This window comes from Aotus nancymaae, unplaced genomic scaffold (genome assembly GCF_030222135.1).
Source record: "Aotus nancymaae isolate 86718 unplaced genomic scaffold, 86718_ANA_hifiasm-v0.15.2.pri h1tg000016l, whole genome shotgun sequence".
NCBI lineage: Eukaryota > Metazoa > Chordata > Mammalia > Primates > Aotidae > Aotus > Aotus nancymaae.
The window spans coordinates 72,402,794-72,417,721 of NW_026988428.1; the positions used below are offsets into that span (position 1 = coordinate 72,402,794).

Below are 14,928 nucleotides of genomic sequence, written 5' to 3' on the forward strand. Positions count from 1 at the left end.
GCCAAGATGCAGACCTGACACAGTTTACCAGTGTTGCAGGAACTTGCTTTGAGCAGGGGCGGGTGTAGTATCTTCTTGTATAGTTCCAAGCTGTTTTATCACATGTCTAGTTCCACATGGTGACTTCCATGTTGAGGTCCTAGCTGTGCCATCACCTCACAGGAGCTTGTGCAGCCCTCTGTAGGCACAGCCTCCTGCACTAACATTGGCCCATGGGGAGGTGTTTTGTTTTACCTGGTATAATTTTAATTTGCATTATTTTATTATAAGTAAGGTCGAGTGACTTTCTATATGTTTTAGAACTACTCATCTTTCCTTTTCTGTGAACTGTCAGTTCCTTCATATGTTATTTTTCTGCTGAGTTATCTTTTTCTCCATGACTTGCAGGAGTTCTTCCTTAGGGAATTTAGGTCCTTGTGGTGTGAGATCGAAATCCACCATCCTTCATTTTGCCCTGCCTGCCCATAAACCTGATAGTTTGCCAGCATTTATGTCACATTTTAGATGCATGTATTTTTCCTTGCTGTTGAGTTTGATTTGTTGATATTTGCAGATGCTACAAGAACTCTTGCAATAGTGGTGGACAAGTTGTCACCTCGATTGGCTCAGCTCAAGGTTCGCACAGAGTGTTCAGTACCGGAGTAGCAGAAGTTCCACCTGATACTCAAAATGTCGTCCGGGCCTCTCACCTGCTCAACACCCTGTACAAGGCCATTCTCGAATATGACAATGTTGGAGAAGCCTCTGAGCAAACCGTATGTGAGATTTCTGCCTAAAGTGTGTGACTCCATTCTGCACAGCAGAGGGGTGGGAGACAGCTGGTCATGGTTCTGTGTTAAATGATACTCGAATGGTGACTTGTTGGACAGTTCAGAGTTTTCAAATTAGCTTCCAAATTTGAGGCTGTAGGAAACTAGCTTTTCAGCTCTAACTGCCAAGATCCTCGGAGGGATGAGGCGAGGGCAAAGCAACATGTGAAAAATACCTAGCTGATGTATATAGACATTTACAATAATGCTTTCTTACATAAAAACTAAGTCATGAAGTATCTGAAGTAGTCACATTCACAGAAACAAAGTGGAATGGGGAATAGGGAGCTGTTATTTAATGGGTACAGAGTTTCAGTTTTATGACATGAAAAAGTTCTGGAGATTTGTCACAACGATGTGAATGCACTTAAAACCTCTGAACTTAAAAATGGCAAGAGTGGGGCACAGTGGCTCATGCCTATAATCCCAACACTTTGGAAGGCCTGCTTAAGCCCAGGAGTTTGAGACTTTCCTGGCCAATATAGTGAGACCCTGTCTTTAAAAAAATAAGTTAAATTAAAATTTGAAAAAGAAACAAATAGGTAAGATGATAAATTTTATGTTATATATTTTATATTGTATTTAAAAAATACAAATCTAGGCCAGGCATAGTGGCTCACGCCTGTAGTCCCAGCTACTTAGGAGTCTGAGGTGAGAGGATCACTTGAGTTCAGAAATTTGAGACCAGCCTGGGCAGCATACTAAGACCCTGTCTCTACAAAAAATTTTAAAAGTAGCCAGGTGTGCTGATGCCAGGAATTTGAGACCAGCCTGGCCAACATGGTGAAACCCCGTCTCTACTAAAAATACAAAAATTAGCTGAGTATGGTGGCCAACACCTATAGTCCCAGCTACTCAGGAGGCTGAGATAGGAGAATCACTTGAACCCAGGAGGTTGCAGTGAGCTGAGATCATGCCACTACACTCCAGCATGGGTGATAGAGCGACACTCTGTCTCAGAAAAAAGTAGCGAGCTATGGAGTAGTAGCCATGCCTGTGGTCCCAGGTACTTGGGAGGCTGAGGCAGGGAAGATTGCTTGAGTGTGGAAGGTCAAGGCTCCAGTGAGCCATGTTTGCACCACTGCACTTCAGCTTGGGTGACAGAGCAAGACCCTGTCTCAAACAATATATAGATTAAAACATCTATCTAGAGGCGTAATTTAGAATCCTACAGTTTTATTTGGGTATGTATATTAGGTGTATTTTCTAGTTTGTCAATATAACTTTTTTTCTCACCGATTTGATACTGCATTTCAATATAAAAGAGATCGATTTTCTCTTAGCACTGCCAGTAATTTCCTCACTCTTAATAGACACCTTGCTAGTAGTATGATTTAAATAGGGAAACCTTGCTCACCTGCCAGGGCTGTCTCAGGTCACACCTGCCTCTATGTCATTTTCACTCTCAAGTTTGCCAGTCTGGACTGCAAACAATATGATCCTTCCATACTTAGGTGAGTTTTTTGTAAGAATTTTATAGTATATGTTTTTGGATTTTTAAATTTCAAGGCATTTCAGAAATGTTTAAACCTCCTTTTGTTCTAGTGGCCAGGGAGCCCTGAGAGCTGACCATGCACACACTCTACCTCAGGTCTCCCTCCTGTTCTCCCTCTGGGTGGAAATGGTGTGGCCTTACCTGCAGACAGTGGATGAGTGGATCATGCCTGGGCACCTGTGGGATGACGCCAGGGAGTTCATCATCCAGAGGTGAGCTGCAGCAGAGCACAAGGTCACTGGGGGCTGGTGTCACCAGTTTGCTCCCTGTGAAAATCAAATCTTTTATTAGTTTCAAACGGTACTAAGAAAGTACAGTCCACATCACAGAACTTGTTGTCATCATAGGCTAGTTCTATTTCATTTTTATGGAAGGCGTCAGTAATACCAGCCGATTACTAATATCTTTGTCCAGGTTTTGTCAGTTCACGACTTTTAAGCAAATCATATTTTTGGATGATAGTGTATTTATGGCTAGCTAGTATACACTGCTTCCCATAAAATGAGTTTAGATGATATCAGATGGTTTCTGCTATTTCCAGTGTAAAATATCAGTAAAGAGATACAGAAATACTACAGAGTATGCCTCTAATACATATGTTTCTCAGAATTAGCTACTCATTTCTTTTACCTTACTATAATTTTTTTTTTACTGTTCTCTGAAGTAAATGAATTCAACCAGTACCTTAGTATACTATTTAATAAAACAATTAAGAAAAATCTTAATCCATTTATGACAATTTCCCTTCAGTTATTCGATTTTTCTGAATAGAATCGTATAAACTATAATGTAGAGCTATTTGTACTCTTTTAACCCAATTTTAAATGATGTGGTGTATTTAGATATGTGGTTTCTATTGATAGCTGTCCATTGAACGCATCAGGAAGGGTAACTTAAAGTCCTTACTGTTGGGGAAGCATAGCAATATGTATGTGATGCTCACATAAGTGAACTGACCTCCCTTCAACGTAGTCTCTTTTCTGTCACTGTGTCCTGATTCATCTGTCTCAAATGAGAATTTCTGTGAAAAATGGGACTCTGACTGTTCTTGTAGGGTGATGATTGACCATCATTTTATTGTTAAAAGTAGTCCAGTTAAGAATCTTGGTAGGGAAAATGGTAGAGAAGTCTGCAGATTAGTTTCACAGGAGATGGTAAATGGGAAAAACTTATTCTACTTCTAAAGAGGACCAAATTAGTCATATTTTAAATAATTCCAATTCAGGAAACTGTTTCTACTTACTTAAATTTTACCTATACTGTTGAAAGTATTTATTTGCTTTTCTCTTTAAACTGAGATCAGGTTAAAACTGCCCCATTTGCCTAAAGATTGTTTCAGTTTACTAATAATTAATATTATTATGTTTTATAATGTCTGGACAACAAACTAGAACAAGTATACTACTTTTAAGGAAGAGAAGTTAAAGTTTAAAATTATTTTGAATCTCTTTAGAAACAAAAATGTTCCAGTTAATCACAGACTTCTGGTATGCAACTTACACGTTATACAGCGTGTCAGAAAAGACAGAAAGTGAAGAAAAAATGAGTGATAATAGGAGTGTGAGTTCCAGCAGTGACCAGGGGCCCTCCAGCAGGCAGCACACTATGGTGTCCTTCCTCAAACCTGTCCTGAAGCAGATCGTAATGGCTGACAAGTCCATGCAGCTGCTGAAGAACCTGCAGTGTGCAGAGAGCACCACCTGCCAGGCCGCAGCCAGAGGTACCTGTTCCGTGTTCCTGTGTCTTCCTCAACGTTGGGACACCTGACCCTACTCCCTCTTGTCATCCTGATACCTGATTATTTTGTAGTTTGCAAGTCATCACACTGTCTTATTTCAGTGATAATTATCAATCGTGATAGAATTAATAATCATGCTGCTCTTGATTTTTAAAAAGGTTGTCTTATTGAAAACTTTTAGTGCTCTGTTTTAAAAGGCAGTGACAATAAGTTCCACATTCATTTTCCTCACTCCAGATTCAGTTAGGACTGGAACTTTGAAAAATAATTCCCAGCCATTTGTTTTCTTTTATTGTTTTTATAAACTGACATAATAATTGTACATATTCCTGGAGTACAGAGTGGTTTTTGATACAGTTACAGTGATCAGATCAGGATAATTAGCATTTCCATCACCTTAAACATTTACTACTTCTTTATGTTGGGAACATTCAGTATCCTCCTCTTAGCTATGTGCAACTCTATATTATTAACTGTAGGCATCGCATAGTGATACAGAACGCTAGAACTTATTCCTTCCAGCTAGCTGTTCGTATCCTTTAACAAATATCTTCCTCCCTTCCCCCTGCAAAATCCAGCATCTAGTATCCTGTTCTACTTTTTACTAACGTGAGATAAATATTTTTTAGCTACCACATGTGAGTGAAAACATGCAGTGTTTAACTTCCTGTTCTTGGCTTATTTCACTTTATATAATGTTCACCATTTTCATCAGTGTTGCTGCAAACGACAGGATTCATTCTTTTTTATCTCTGAGTGTGTGTGTGTGTCTGTGTGTGTGTGTGTGTACCACAATATCTTTACCCATTCATCTGTTGTTGGACACCTAGGTTGATTCCATATCTTGGCTGTGTGAATAGTGCTGCAGTAAACATGGGGGTGCAGATGTCTTTGATATCCTGATTCCTTTCCTTTGGGTAAATGCCCACCAGTGGGATTGCTACATCGGATAGTAGTTCTATTTGTAGTTTTTTGAGGAACCTTCAAACTGTTTTCCATAGTGTCTGCACTAGTTTATATTCCCATCAACATTGTGTCAGAGTTCTCTTTTCTCCACATCCTCACCAGCGTTTTTTTTGTCTTTGTGATAAATAGTCATCCTGACTGGGCTGAAATGATAACCTCATTATGGTTTGATTTGCATTTTACCTAGTAATTAGTGATGCTGAGCATTTTTTCATGTATTCATTGGCCATTTGTATGACTTCTTTGGAGAAATGTCTGTCGGATCATTTGCCTTTTTTTTTTTTTTTTTTTTAAAACAGGATTTCACTCCCATCACCCAGGCTGGAGTGCAGTGGTGTGATCTTGGCTCATTGCAAGTTCTGCCTCCCTGGCTCAAGTGATTCTCCTGCCTCAGCCTCCTGGGTAGCTGGGATTACAGACATCCGCAACCACACCCAGCTAATTTTCTGTGTTTTTAGTAGAGACGGGGTTTCACCATGTTAGCCAGGCTGATCCAAACTCCTGACCTCAGGTGATCTGCCCATCTTGGCCTCCCAAAGTGCTGGGATTACAAGCATGAGCCACCACACCTGGCCTCATTCATTGAATTCTTTCACTGTAAAATTTGCTTATTTGTTAAATACCTATTTTTGTTGAATTTCTCATTCAAAACATTCTTTTCCTGATTTTGTTGAATGTTTATTTGTACTCTATTGTGTATCACTGAGTTTCCTTAAGATTTTAATTCTGAATTATTATTCTGGCATTTCCTGTATTTCCTTATTGTAGTCTCTTACTGGAGAGTTATTGTTTTCCTTGGGAGGTGTCATGTTTCTTTGTTTTTTCATGTTTGGTGGATTCTACATTGATTTCTACACATCCAGTGGGAAAGCCACCTTTTCCAATTTTATGGAGTACGTTCTGTAGGAAAGAGTTATTCATATGAATGGGTCTTGGAGTGTTGGTTCAGTGGAATGCATTGGCCTTGGTTCTGGATGAATGCAGTAGTGCAGTCTCTATGTACTTTCTACAGTTGTAATCCACTTCAGTGATGTTTCCAAGTACCTCAGTGACCTACACTGAGGGAGTTCGTGGCAACAGTGGCACAACTGGCCAGGTGCGATGGCTCATGCCTGTAATCTCAGCACTTTGGGAGACCAAGGCAGGTGGATCACTTGAGGCCATGAGTTTGAGACCAGCCTGGCCAATATGGCAAAACCCTGTCTCCACCAAAAATATAAAAGTTAGCTGGATGTGGTGGCACATGCCTATAATCCCAGCTACTTGGGAGGCTGAGGCACAAGAGTCACTGGAACCCAGAAGGCAGAGGTTGCAGTGACCCAAGTTGATGCCACTATGCTCCAGCCTGGGCAGCAGAGCAAGACTGTCCGAAAACAAAAAAACAGTAGCCTGGCTTTGCAGGGGTGGGTGGCGGCGGCACAGCGGTGGCGGTGGGCAACCCAACCCCACGGGAGGAGGGAGCGGCAGATGCCAGGGTAGGGTGGGGCAGGGCCACGGCCGGGAGGGAGGAGCGCCGGGAGGAAGGGGCCGGGCTGGGAGAGCCCCCACCCCGGGAGGAAGGAGAGGAGGCCGAGCGTTTCCTGGTGCATTTCTTGCCCGCCCAACTGACTCATTCAGCCAAGAAAACTCCCGGGTCCCGCCCGGACCCCCAAGCCGCCGTGGACCCAGGTAAGGAACCCCACATGCCCGCGCCCTCCGTGGGGTCTGGGTAGCCCTCGGAACCCGGGCCAGCCAGGTCGGTGGGGCCGGGACTGAGCCCCCCAGCGGCGCAGCCTCCAGGATCGCCCTGGCCCCAGCGTCCCCAGCTCCCATCCCCGGGTTCCAGGTCCCCCCACCCCTAAATCGCACCCCCCAGGCTCCAGGTCCCCCCACCCCTAAACTGCACCCCCCAGGCTCCAGTACCCTGCATCCCCTAAACCGCGCCCCGCGGGCCCTGCGCTCCGGCCTATCAGCCTCAGCTCTGAGCTCCCCTCCCCCACACTCGCGGCCCTAAGTGACGGATCCCCGATTTCGCTCCTGGCACGTGGTATGGCTCCCATAGGGAAGGGACACCTCCATGTTTCATGGTTTTTTGTTGGAAGTAAGGGGCAGGCAGATTGCTAGTGTTGCTCTAAGCTTGTGCAGTGGGATCTGAACCCATTTTTGTTTCGTGCCCCCTGAGGACCTGAGGGAGCCTGGTCCGCGGGACTGTTCCGTGCATTCTTGGAGACAGGAGTTTTGGGCTTTGTTGAGGAGGCGCGATTGTTTTAGGGGCAGCGCTGTTTCACAGGAGCCTTCTGAATTGTGTATTTTCAGCCTGAAATGCATGAGTTTCGTTTGCAGTACACCGTGGGTGTGACTAGAAGGGAGCAAGAATAATTGGGAAACAGGGTTGAAGGAGCGTTTTTTTTTTTAAGCCGAGAGGGATGTCGAGACAATGCCCGCTCTGCCGTGAAGTCCACTCAAGGAGCGGCTGCGGATGGAGCCCAGCGCCCAATGCCTCGCGGACCCCCTGGGGACTGAGGCTTGGAGCGTTTGTTTTCTGGCGGCGGAGGGCACCGTGGCCACGTCGGGAGCGGCGGCATTTCCTGGAGTCATCGGGTGGACTCCGGGATGAGGCATGGTCGGAGCCGCTGGCGCTGTGCCTGACAGCTTGATGGCTGCGACAGAGCCCCGGCCAGGCCAGGACCTGCGGGGCCACCCTTTGCCTGCGCTGGCCAGTGCTTTCCATGTGAAGTCTAGACCCACAGGCACGGAGCCTGGAAGAACGAATCACGTTGTGGGTGGGTGCAGGCCGTAGCAGGTGTGCACTTGTAGGGTACCTGCAACTGACGTGCCCTGGAGTCCTGCGTTAAGACAAGTGTCTGTGTGCCCGTGCTCAAAGAAAATGTATCCCGTTTGTGTGTGTGTTTAAATTTACTTTAAAATTTACATATAGTAAGATTCACTTTTTGGTGTGCAGTTAGTTCAGTGAGCTTTAACAGATGCGTGGACTGCAGTGACTACCACCGCAGTCAGGATACTCAGGGAGGCAGCCTCTCTCCTCCTCACTGCTCCTGCAGCCACCTGTCTGTTCTTTAGTCCTGCTCTTTTGCGTTTTCCAGAAAGTCACGTGTGGGCTTGGAGTCTGGCTTGCTTCACTTAGCATAAGGAGTTGGAGATTCAGCCATGCTCTGGTTTGTCCCTGAAGCGTAAAGATACAAAGGTTTTAAAATTGTGGTTCTCGGATACAGCCTGAGAGAGAGACTAAAATGATAAAGTGATGAGAAAAATTACACAACTATAGTTCATTAAAAACATTAAATAGTATGGAACCAACATGTATGCTGAAAGTGAAATTCCCTCGGTACTTTTAAGTAGTATACAGTCTTTGCTGTGCATACGTAATTTTTTTATAACATGATGAGAGCATATTGCATATGTTATCATCATACATTTTTCACTTAATGATGTTTGGTTATTTAAACATCTTAGCAATCTTTACATGTTGATATATACAGTGTATACACACAGATTTCCCTTAGTCTTTTAAGTGGCTGTATAGTTTTTTGTTTTTTTTTTCTGAGGCAGAGTCTTGCTTTGTGGCCCAGACAAGAGCGCAGTGGTGCAAACTTGGCCCACTGCAACCTCTGCCTCCTGGTTCAAGTGATTCTCCCATGTCACCCTCCCAAGTAGCTGGGATTACGGGCATGCGCCACCACACCTGGCTAATTTTTGTATTTTTAGTATAGACAGAGTTTCACCATGTTGCCCAGGCTGGTCTTGAACTCTTGACCTCAAGTGATTTTCCCGTCTCAGCCTCCCAAAGTGCTGAGATTACAGGCACGAGCCACTGTGCCCAGCCAGATGACTATAGTAGTCTGTAGTGTGGATGTTCCATAATTTTACCAGCCTCCTGTTAATTGATATTATAGTTATTTACTGTTTTACACCTCTACAATCAGTGCTTGTGTCTGTATCTTTGTGCACATACTCACATTTATCATGCTAAAGGTGACTTTGGGTTTAAATAATAGCTAACATTTCATGAGTACTTCTCATGCTCCAGGCATCATTCTAAGCCAGGGTTACCTGTCAAGGTCCAGGTAGTGACTGCTGACAGCCGTGCAGGTCGTGTCATCGCTGGGCTGTAGCACCCATGCAGTGTGGACAATATGTATGGGGAATGAGTCTGGCTGTGTCCCATTGAAACCTCTGTACAGAAAGAGGCAGTGGTCTGTAGTTTGTTGACCACTGTTCTAAGTTGTATACATCCTAATTATTCTCATAGTCCTCCAAGGGAGGTGCAGTTACTGTCCCGTTTGTGGATGAGGAAACTGACACAGAGAAAGGAGGAGTCCAAGGTGACATGGTTGATCAATGGCCGAGCCAGGCCTTGACCCATCCATCCAACTTGCATGCTTCAAGTTTAAAGATTAGAAAGAAGCTTCCAAATGTCTTCTCCTAAATGTTAGACATGGTGGCCAAACCCTCAGGCACCTGCTGAACCAGTGGTCTCTGGTTCTTTGAAAGCCATATGCTTGCTAGGTACCACTCCAGGCAGCTTTTGGATGCTGGATAGGCCAGCACCCACTCAGCACCTCTCATTGTGTGCCTGTCTGTATTCCTGCTTTTCATAAATGTTTCCCAAGCACCAGCCTACAGAGGAGTCAGCTCAGCCAGTTCCTGGGACCACCCATCTGGCAGGCAGGAGGAAGACAGATTTTTCCAGCAGGGAAGATCAAGTTGGGTGCTGGCAAGGTTAACTTCCTTTGATGTCTGCTCCAGCAGTAATCACCTGAGCCCAGGTGGGCACATTGCTTGGCCTACCATGGCCCATTTTCCTTCAGTAATGTGGAGCAGGCGGGGTGCAGTGGCTCATGCCTGTAATCCTAGCACTTTCGGAGACCAAGGCAGGGCAAATCACTTGACACCAGGAGTTCAAGACCAGCCTGGCCAACATGGTGAAACCTTGTCTCTACTAAAACTACAAAATTAGCTGGGTGTAGTGGTGCATGCCTGTAATCCCAGCTAATTGAGAGACTGAGGCAGGAGAATCACTTGAACCCGGGAGGTGAGCTCACACCACTGCACTCCAGCCTGGGCAACAGAGCGAGACTCTGTCTCGAAAAAAAAAAAATTGTGAAGATCAAATGAGATAATGTATAGAAAAAATACTGCAAGCCAAGTGCAGTGGCTCACGCCTGTAATCCCAGCATTTTGGGAGGCCGAAATGGGTGGATCATGAGTTCAGGAGTTCAAGACCAGCCTGGCCAAGATGCTAAAACCTCGTCTCTAATAAAAATGCAAAAATGAGCCAGGCATGGTAGCATGCGCTTGTAATCACAGGTGCTCAGGAGACTGAAGCAGGAGAATCGCTTGAACCTGGGTGGCAGAGGTTGCAGTGAGCTGAGATCACACCACTGTACTCCAGCCTGGACAACAGAGCAAGACTCTGTCTCAAAAAAAAAAATACTGTATAAGAGACACTGTTTATGCTATGTTTTCTAAAGATTTTATCTTTGTAAAACATATTTTTTAGTGTGAAGCTTTAACTAACATGTCCAAGCTATTTTCATTGTTTTCCCTATTAAAATTTAGCCACTTTTTGGTTATCCCTAGGTATCTTTTGTTGGTGGCAGCAGTAATGAAATAGCTTTCTTGAATTTTTATTACGAAGGAATGTTGAATTTTATGTTTTTCAGCATCTACTGAAATGATTATGTAGTTTTTTCTTGATTTGCTGAATGTGATGTAGCACATTTATATATTTGTGTTTATTGAATCATCCTCATATTCCTCAGATGAATCCCACTTCGTCATGGCAGATGATGCTTATTGTCTTGTCAAATGCAGCTTTCATGTATTTTGTTGAGGATTTTTTGTATCTGTGTTCATCAGGGATATTTGCCTGTCTTTTTCTTTTTTGTGTTGTGTTTTGGTCTGGTTTTTGTACCAGGGTAGTGCTGGCCTCATAGAACAAGTTTGGAAGTATTCCTTCCTCTTCATTTTTGGGCAAATATTTTTAGTAAAATTGGTATTAGCTCTTTGAAAAATGTTTCATTGAAGTCATCAGTAAAACCATGATTCTTGTGTTTTTCTTTGACAGGAGACTTTTTATTACTTTAATTGCATTACCCATAATTGGTCTGTTCAGGTTTCTTATCTTTCTATCGTTCTATCCACACCAGCCCAGGGATGCAGGGGAGGCCCCAGCAAGTGGCCACACTAGCCGCTGCCTTTCTCTCTGGCCGCTGACACATCTGGTTCATTTCAGCATCCCCAGGTGTTCTAAGTGGGGGCAAAGTGTAGCCCGCACTGGCCTGGGAATGCACAAACATGGCCCCCGGGTGAGTCCAGAGCTGGAGCTGTAGCTAGAACTTCATGGCAAGAGAGGCCCCTGACCTCTCACTTCCGGGTCCCAGTCATGAGGTTCTAGGAGTGGGGCCAGAGTGGGCTCACTCAATGTTGTGTAATGACAGGACAGAGAAGGCAGCAGCCTTTGACATGTCACATGAAAATGTGGCATGAGAAGAACCACTGATTGATCCAGTCTTGGCCAGAAAGTCATTGCCGTTGGCGAAAGAGCCAGTGTCTGAGTGCCTGTAGCAATGTATGTATGAACTATACACACATATATATATGTAATGCTGCTTGGCTTACAGTGTCTAAATATTTACCATCTTATGCATCAGAAGAAATGTTTGCCTTTCCCAGTGCTAACTGATAATGGCTGTGCATGACCGTATAAAAATTTAACCACTTTTGATAACAATAAACAATAATATTAGCTGCCATTTACTGAGGCTCAGAAACATTAAGTAACTTGCCTAAGGTCACACAGCTAGCAAGTGGCAGAGCAGGACAGTGACAGTTTGGAGGGAAGAGGAGAATAAGTGATGGATTTGATTCCAGCCATGCAGATGCAGGTGGCCCCCTGGACTTCAGCTTCTCCAGGGCCGGGCTTAACTCCAGAACTGCCAGGCAGCTCTGTGACCCCGTCTCTCCTCATGAGCTTTCTCTGGAATGGCTGCCAAAGCTACTTTTTAATTACAATCCATGTGAGAACACTGTGGCCAGAAGCTTCTATCTTCCTGGCATTTTCCTTCCTGTGGGGCGTCCCAACCTCAGTAGTTCCTCTGTAACATGGCTAATTCCCCTCTTGTTTCCTCCTAGACTTTACCTTGTGGGTTCAGTGGGGGCGACTGCTGTTGCTAAGCCCTGCTGAGTGTCATTTCTGGTGTGGCAGAGTTGACAAGCCTCCCGCTTCTTGATTACTCCTGACTCATCTCTGCAGAGCAGACACACCTCACTTCTTGGACATCACTGAAGAATGTTCTGGTCAGTATATTTTTCAGGAATCAAAGCTTACTGCTCAGAACATTCAACTTTAGAAACCTGGAACTACTTTGCACATTAATTTTTTTTGTTTTTGAGATGGAGTCTTGCTCTTGTCGCCCAGGCTGGAGTCCAGTGGCACAATCTCGGCTCCCTGCAACCTCTGTGATTCTCCTGCCTCAGCCTCCTAAGTAGCCGAGACTACAGGCACGAGCCACCATGCCCAGCTAATTGTTTCTATTTTTAGTGGAAACTGTGTTTCACCATGTTGGCCAGGCTGGTCTTGAACTCCTGACCTCAAGTGATCTGCCCTCCTCGGCCTCCCAAAGTGCTGGGATTACCGATATGAGACACCATGTCTGGCCAATTCTGTTTTTAAGAAGGGTCTTGGTCATTGATTTAACAAATTCTTATACTTTCTAGCTTAGCTGAGTTGTCTGACTTGAGCTTCTTTAGACCTGTGGGTTCTTTGCCAGTGTTCTTTGCCCTTTTTATTTTGCCAGGCCCCGCTCTGGGGATAGTAAGAATACAGCACCACAAGAATGCACAGTGTTTCCCTGATAGGCGTAGTGCTGTGGGGTGTTCAGAGTATTTGCATATGCAGTTTTGCTTGCCCTGTGAGAAAGCACGGCCAGCATTTGAACCCTCATTGATAGATGCATAAACTAGTGCTCAGAGCAAGGGCCGCTTACGGCTCACAAGCCTAGCATGGGAGTCTGGGATCTTACGGCTCCAGCTCCCATGACGCTGTGCATGATTCTGCTGCATCCCATTCGTTTATCATGGGGCAGCCCCTTGGAAGGCATCTGTGGAAACAGGGGAAGCTGCAGAAAGCCTGTGGGAGCTTCTCCTGGTGGGAGCTGGCCTTGTGCTGCTGCTCTGAGCCTCCAGCCCTGCTTTGCCTCAGGCTCACCATGTGGTCTGGGCAGCTCCTGTGTGCTCCCATGCCCTGCATGTGTTGGTCTGGCTGCTGTGTCCTGGCCTCCTGGAGGAAAAGTGAAAAGCATGAACTTACAGGGCTTTCGGTTCCATGTGCAGATGATACAGACAGGAGACAGGGAAATACTGGATAGAAAAGGGTGGTTCCCTGGCAAAGGCCCCACCCTCAACCCTGAAGACCCATGGCCCTAAATGAGGACAGGCATATCTGGTTTTGTGCCCAAAAAGTTGCCTTTTGGCCCACCATTCCCTGCATCCTGCCCCCATATAAACCCAAGACCTTAGTGGGCACACACGCAAGTGGCTGAATGTCAAGACCAGCAGACCAGCAATGACAGAACAATGCAGCAGAGAAAGGGAGAAGAGGAGGGATGTCTGGACACTAAGGGGAGTTTGGCCAGGGGCAGTAGGAGAAGACTCTCGCCCCTGGGCAGCCCAACTCCAGGGGAAGACCACCTTCCTACTCCAACCCTTCTTCCGACTCCCCATTCATCTCACTGGGAGCCACCTCCACCACTCAGCAAAACCTTGCACTTATCCTTTGAGCCCATGTGTGATCCAATTTTTTTTGGGAAACTGGGCAAGAGTGCAGAATTCAGAAGGCTGTCACACTGACCCTCTGCCCTTCAAATAAGGCAGAGGGTCAACTGAGCTACTTAACAACACGATTAACAACACAAGCAGCCTGCAGACAGCACACTGAAAGAGCTTTGTAACACATGCCCACTTGGGCTTCAGGAGTCGAAGACACTCAGACACTCACCTCTAGACCCTGCCGTGGGCCGAAGCCCAAAAGCGCTCACCCCAGCCTCTGCACCTGCCCATCTGCATGCTCCCCCTAGGGGTGTGAGCCAGTAGGTGAGCCACCCCCGTTACACATTCCGCGAGGGGCGTCGGGGAACTCCATTTCACAGGCATGTGAGTCAGGTGTGGGAGGTTCCTGGACCGCCTGCCCTCTCAGTGGATCCTTTGCATGCTGCAAACAGCAAAACAAAACCGTTCAAATATGGATGCTGTTCTTATTTGATGTGCACAGTGTGAAGGCAAAGAAGGTAGCGAAGAGGGGCCAGAGGACCACTATCCTGACCTGTTTGGATTCTCTTTTTTATGGAATGTTAAGCAAAAGCCCAATACACAGAGCCTCTCACAGACAGGTAAGGGAGTTGCTGTCAGAGGGACCAGAGCTGATCTGAGCCACTTCTGAGCTTAACCCTGGGACTGAAAGCTGAGGGATCAGAGTGAAACTCCCAAGGCCCGTCATGTGTTTGCTCCTAGGGATGGAGCTGAAGAATCAGTGCCTCTCTCTTCCAGAGCCAGATAGACAACATCAACCCGTTCACCTTTCCACATTCCACATCCCCACATTCCACATCCGATTTCCTTGTTATCACCACCTGTGCAGAGTACTGTGCTAAGACGTTGGACAGAAGAAAAAGCAAATTCCTTCTGTCCCCAAGCCATCTGAGGATCTAAAACAGACATGTAATTACTAAACCCTTAATGCAGCGTGCCTGCAAGACAAAAGTCACCTTCCTCTAGGGTGAAGGCCACAGGGATGGGTGAGAAAGCTACCCTTCCTGGTGCCCCATAGCACAGATGAGGACCCCAGATCCTCACCGCCTCCCTCCCTCTGCAAACACAGCCTCCCTCGGGCTTTTGGACAGAAGCGGGATGTTGATTTGTTC

At 45.7% G+C, this 14,928-nt stretch overlaps 1 pseudogene; it reads left to right on the forward strand.

The window, feature by feature from the left end:
• The window catches only part of LOC105710516 (gamma-tubulin complex component 5-like), a 34,432-nt pseudogene that overhangs the window by 10,328 nt on the left and 9,176 nt on the right, over positions 1 to 14,928 (forward strand).